This window comes from Aristolochia californica, unplaced genomic scaffold, assembly GCF_029961685.1.
Source record: "Aristolochia californica isolate CCGP_79_NKW_82.1479 unplaced genomic scaffold, dmAriCali1.0.hap1 SCAF_14, whole genome shotgun sequence".
Classification (NCBI taxonomy): domain Eukaryota; kingdom Viridiplantae; phylum Streptophyta; class Magnoliopsida; order Piperales; family Aristolochiaceae; genus Aristolochia; species Aristolochia californica.
Genome location: NW_027181815.1, coordinates 12,406,848 through 12,413,034, shown reverse-complemented (window position 1 = coordinate 12,413,034; position 6,187 = coordinate 12,406,848). Strand labels below are relative to the sequence as shown.

Below are 6,187 nucleotides of genomic sequence, written 5' to 3'. Positions count from 1 at the left end.
TGAAGAGGATATGCAGAGTGATCCTAGAGCAGCAGTATATGCAAAAAAAAGTGAGGGTACATTGGAAAAACTTGGCCAGACAGCAATATTTATGAATGTTTGGATTTCACAAATCTGAGTTGTGTCTCAAATTGACACTGCCCAACCAATGGTATGTAGGGTGTATGATGCTACTGTTATGGTCTTGGGTTATGTACCTATGTCTTCCGCTCCTGACAGGCCGGTCTTTTGGGTAGTATTGGCTAGGTGCATAACATTTGGTATCAGAGCTAGCGCTACGTTGCGAGTTCGAATCCCAGAGGGGGCGACTGCGGAGGGGGCGACCTAGAGGAAGGGCTGACCAGAGTGTGCTTCCGGCACCAATGGGCCACTGCTATATGCGGAAGGCATGACCTGAGTGTGTTCCCGCACCATGGGCCGTCGCTAGAGTAGGCCATCGCAAGTGGGCCGCTGCGAACGTCGGCTCTCACAAGCGTGGGTGTGATGTTATGGTCCTGGGTTATGTACCTATGTCTTCCGCTCCTGATAGGCCAATCTTTTGGGTAGTATTGGCTAGGTGCATAACATAAGCCACCCAATTCCATGACATGCCTGTCAAGGCACTTACAGTGGATGATACTAGCAGAGTTTTTGAACAAATCTCACAAAGGAATTGCATTTGTTGGCATGCAATGATGTTGGGACACTGTATTTTTGGCTGTCTTGCACCAATGGTGGATTTATTCTCGCATGGGTTTCAGAAGATTATGGTGGAGTGTCTTGTTGGCCTGTCATGGTATTGCCAAAATGGAACAAGTAATAGTTCAGACTGTTGTTTGGTTGCTTGACGGTGTGGTGGGTTGCTGCAGCAACAGATGCTGGCAGTGTTAAAAATTTTTTGCTTCTCAGGTGGAATGCTCCAGTTTTGTTGTCCAGAGGGCTGACACAGATACCTCGGATGCTTCTTGGGAACAGGTGGAGACGTTCGGCAAGCAGACCCTACTTCGAGCTTGAGGACAAACTCTTTCTCCAAGGGGAGTGTAATGTTATGCACGCAATAACATTGCTAAGTTATTTATAGTCTAATTAATTGTTTTTCTTTACTTTATTTTAATTCACTTAAAGAATTAATAGGTCACATGAACATTTTTGTAATATTTTATCTTGAACCTTGTAAGGGTGAACCCTATTTAAGGGGTAAGAGTAATGAGAAAAAGCAAGTATTGATTTAGAGTAAACAAGGGTTTTGAGTTCTCTTCAAAGAGCTTAGGGGTGTGTATTCTCCTTAACGAACCTAGGGTTTTCAAGCTCCCCTTCGGTTTGACTTTCGTATTTCTCTTCTTCATCCCTACAAATCGTTGTGTTAGATTTGGGATCATAACAATAATTCCCTTGTTATTGTTGTCAACAGCAAAAACCATTGTGTCACAGAATGGAGGACTGGAATGTGTTGTCTCTTCCAGCTCCTTGTAGTCCCTACTTCCTTGAGGCACATATCCAGCCACTACAGTAAATTGATCTGGCGGTAAACCCAGTGCCTGTTCCCCCCAGTTGCAGTGACACTCAAGGAGAGCATTCCATGCTTGTAGGACTTTCCAGTTCATGCTATCAAATACTTGGTTGGCCTCTCCTGCCCAACCCAACTTCACCATCTCCCTAAACAGGTTCATCCAATGGCCTAGGTGTATTCTGTGTAAATTTCCAGCAATTATCACATTCCCTTTTTCAACATAACCTCTTATTATAGATTCCAGGACTCCATTTCTTTTGTAGGCATTTCATTAAGTATAAGATTAGCCCACTGCAAGAGATTGGTTAACTGAAGTGTGGGTAGATTGACCTTCAATACTGCTGGAACAACGTGCAGTGCTGAAAAAAAATTTGACTGTAGGATCTAATGTTCCACTGGCAGTACCCAGATTATTTATTTTGACAGCAGACAAAATTTCAGCGGCACCTCTCATATCAATTGGCGCCATTTCAAACCTGCATCCAACACTTGTTTGAATCTTTTTGAGCATTTCATCATATATCTAGCAGGCTACATCACCCCCAACACTAGGTGGATCTCTGCATAATCCATGTGCTACAAAACCAGCAGGTTCCTCTATGGATCCACTCTTGTCCTTGTCAAAATATTCAAAAGTAGTATAAAAGTGATCTTCTTTTTCCACTCTATTCAGGTGCATCATTGCTGTTATGAATTCAATATAATCAATTGTACCGTTACCATCCACATCAGTTGCCTAACTTTAGATTCTGAAAACTTAGTCCCCAATTTTGGCAGACCACTTTTTAGTTCTTCAAAAGTGATTGTTGCATTGCTATCTGTATCAATAGATTTGAACATCTCTTTCAAGCCCATGATTTCTTCCTCAGAAAGATTCTAAGAAATCACCTTTAAGGCAACCTTTTTAAGCTTATTCTTTGCTCTGAACTGCTTCATTCTAGATAAAACTGCACTGTCAATTGGTTAGTCAGGTGCATCCCCACCTTCACGGACCCATGGATGATTTAGAACTTCAATTGCAGAAATCGCTTTCTAGGATCTGTTCTCAACATCTTTTTTACTAGTTCTTTTGCACCACTGAAAATCAATGGCCATGGATCAGATGCAAAATCAATATGCCCACACAAAACCGCATCAAATATACCCTATTCAGTCTCCACCCAAAAATTGATTTTTGTTCTCATGAACAACAATATAATTCATCACCCATAGATATTTTTCTACCATTCCTAGAATACCCAAATTCCTCAGCCTAGAAATACAAATAGGAATTGTCATAACAAAATCCCCATCTTGAATTTCAGACACTAAAGCCTTAACTCCGTCAAAATTTGAGTAATCTTTCTGTTTCTCTGTCCCACTGAACACCCCCAACGCCATTGTAGAGGGTTTTTCATAAAACATCGAGGGACTTGAGAAAGAAGAAGAAAAAATTTGGAGAAAATCGTCTCAGAAACTTACCCCAAAAATCGTTCAAGTCAGTTTTCCCGTTGGGTTGCCGAGAGTGAGAGTGAGATTGAGAGGTGTCGGAATTTCAATTCAGAACTCACTATTCCTGAACTCTCTTCTTCCACCAAAGCCAACCTGATCTTTTCCAGACGGCGAACAATAGCGCATCATGGCATCACTTTTTTCTAATAGCGAACAACAGCAAGTCATGGCTGAAATTTAGAATAGGGCTGGCGCTCGTTGACGGCCGGTGAACAAGAATGGGGCTGTTCCGAAGAACCTTGAGGTTGAACAACGAACAGTCGTCTTGGTTCCTCTTGGTTTGACAATAAAATAGACTTCGACTTCAGATTTGAGGTCGAACACCCAAATCGTCCAGTTTCGACGAGGTTTTTAGCAAAATACCCAATCCGATTTTGAATTTCCATGCTCTGGATTTCTCTCTATGGTCCCTTCCTCAGACATTTTAATGAAAGACGGATGTATATCATCTCGCATTTCCGCCATTCATATTTCCCTTTCGAGTCTGTCTAAGTTGCTCGTTAAGAGTTTGGATTTTTTATCCAACTATTGGATGATTTGAGCAAACCTTCTCTCGTTTTCTGTATGTGCCTTTGCGTGCTCATTCTGCCCTCTGATCAACAACTCTCTTAACTCACCATTGTTGAAATCCCCCATGTTAACCAGCTCTGATACCAGTTGTTATGGTCCTAAATCTCATACGGTGATTCCTAGGGAAGAATATGAGAAGAGAAGCTTGAAAACCCTAGGTTCGTTAAGGATAATGCACACCCATGAGCTCATTGAGGAGAACTCAAAACCCTTGATTACTATATATCTAGACTTACCCTTTCTTATTTCTTTTACCCCTTAAGTAGGGTTCACGCTAACAAGGTTCAAGATAAAATATTACAATAATGCCCCTACGGCATATTAACTCTTCAACTTAAATAAAAATAAAGTAAAAGTAAATTGAAAGAAAAAAATAACTTAATACTAAATGACTCAGCCACTACGCCTCTGCGTGACTCGGCCTACTATTGAGGTCATAATAGTGAGACTACGTTCTGTCTTCTACCGCTGTAGTAATCCACAATGCAGATGAAATAGTTTACAAGAGAAATCGTACACTTACAGGTGTTTTCTATAACCTCTCTCGGGATGCAACTTAAAGTCCTTCTTCATGATGATGAAACTCTAATAGCGGCACCCCCAAATATATAGAGAAAATTAGGGCAACCGGATTACAAATGTCAAATACCCAAACTACCCTTAATTAGGGCAATCGTGTACCGACTCAACATAGGGCACTGATTAGACTTTACAACTTAACAATCTCCAACTTGGAGACTAATCCATCATCAATATCTCCTCTGCAATGGCAACAACTTCTCAATCCTCAGAGAGAAGTCCCACTGTAATTGCACACAACTTCAGTTTCTCAATCATAATAGTCTTTGTAAACATATCAGCTGGATTCTGACTCCCTTGAATCTTCTCAAGTGCTAATACTTCATCCTCAAGAGCCGATCTAATGAAGTCGTAAAACACTTGTATGTGCTTTGTTCTGGCATGATAAACAAAGTTCTTTGAAAAATGAATAACACTCTGACTATCACAATACAACACATTCTTCCCATTCTTGAGACCTAATTCATCTAAGAAAGACTGCAACCATATTAATCTTTGTTGGCTTTGGTCATGACAACCTATTATGCCTTAGTAGTGGAAAGAACAACTATCTTCTGCAATTTAGAGACCCAATAACTACTATATCAGCCAATGTGTATACATATCTAGTGGTACTCTTCTTGCCATAAATGTCTCCAACCATGTCAACATCTACATAACCCTATAATCCCATGTCTGAATTTCTGAAATATATGGTTGACTCTATAATGCCTCTCAAATACCTGAAAATCCATTTCACTACTTCCCAATGTTGTTTACCAGGATTACTCATATACCTGCTCACAACTCCCACTGCATGACCTATGTTTGGTCAAGTGTACACCATACATGAGACTGCCAATAGTAGAAGCATAAGGCACATTGGCCATGTAGACTTGCTCCTTCTCTATAGAAGGTGACTGCTCCATAGATAGCCTAAAGTGACTAGCTAAAGGAGTGCTCACTGGTTTTGCATTATTTATGCTGAATCTACTCAACACCTTCTACACATATTCTTCTTGTGATAGTTTCAAGACATCAATGTCACTAGTAATCCTCATCCCAAGGATTTTTTTTGCAACACCCAAATCCTCCATTGCAAACTTCTTGGACAAGTCCCTTGTTAACTTATTAATTTCCTGTTTGCAAGCACCTTCTATCAACATGTCATCAACATATAGCATTAGAATGATGTAGGAGTCATCAAGCTTCTTCACATAGCAGCAATGATCCACCTGACACCTCAAGAAACAAATACTACTCATGAAGATGTCAAAATTCTTATACCACTGGTCTAGGAGCTTGTTTAAGACCATACAAGTTCTTTTGAAGTTTGCACACCATTTTCTTCTATCCTTGTGCTTTGAAACCCTGTGGCTATATCATGTAAATTTCTTCCTCCAAATCACCATGAAGAAAAGTTATCTTCAAATTCAACTGCTCTAAGTGCAAGTCTTTATTTGCCATTAGTCCAAGCATTATTCTAATAGTAGTCAATTTTACTAAAGGAGAGAAAATCTCAGTGTAGTCAATGCCTTCTTTTTTTGGAAAGCCCTTTACAACCAGACTTGTATCGCTTGCTGCCATCATGTTCATCTTTTATTTGGTACACCCATTTATTCTGCTAGGCCTTCTCCCCTTTTGGTAACTTGGTCAACTGCCATGTCTGATTGGATAACAGTGAATCCATCTCATCCCACATGGTCAACTCCCACTTGGTTGATTCATCTACTTGCACGACTTCCTCATAACTCTCTCTGGTTCACCTTTATCAGTCAACATAATATAATTCAGTGCAGGGGAGTAGTTCTAGTAAATCTCCTGAGTTCAGTCATAGGAATTTGTTATGACCTCAATAGCAGGCTGAGTCATGCAGAAGCGCATGGCTGATTTGTAGGGAAGAAGAAGAGAAGAGAAGAATCAAGCTGAAGGTAAGCTTGAAAACCTTAGGATCGTTAAGAAGAACGCACACCCCTGAGCTCGTTTAGGAGAACTCAAAACCCTTGTTTACTCTAAATCAAGATGTACCCTTTCTCATTTCTTTCCCCCCTTAAGTAGGGTTGACGTTAACCAGATTCA

At 40.5% G+C, this 6,187-nt stretch overlaps 1 pseudogene; it reads right to left on the bottom strand.

Annotated features, from left to right (window-relative positions):
• Window positions 1-675: 675 nt before the first annotated feature.
• LOC137950783 (calcium-dependent protein kinase 15-like) lies at window positions 676-3,437 on the bottom strand (annotated as a pseudogene).
• Window positions 3,438-6,187: the final 2,750 nt, after the last annotated feature.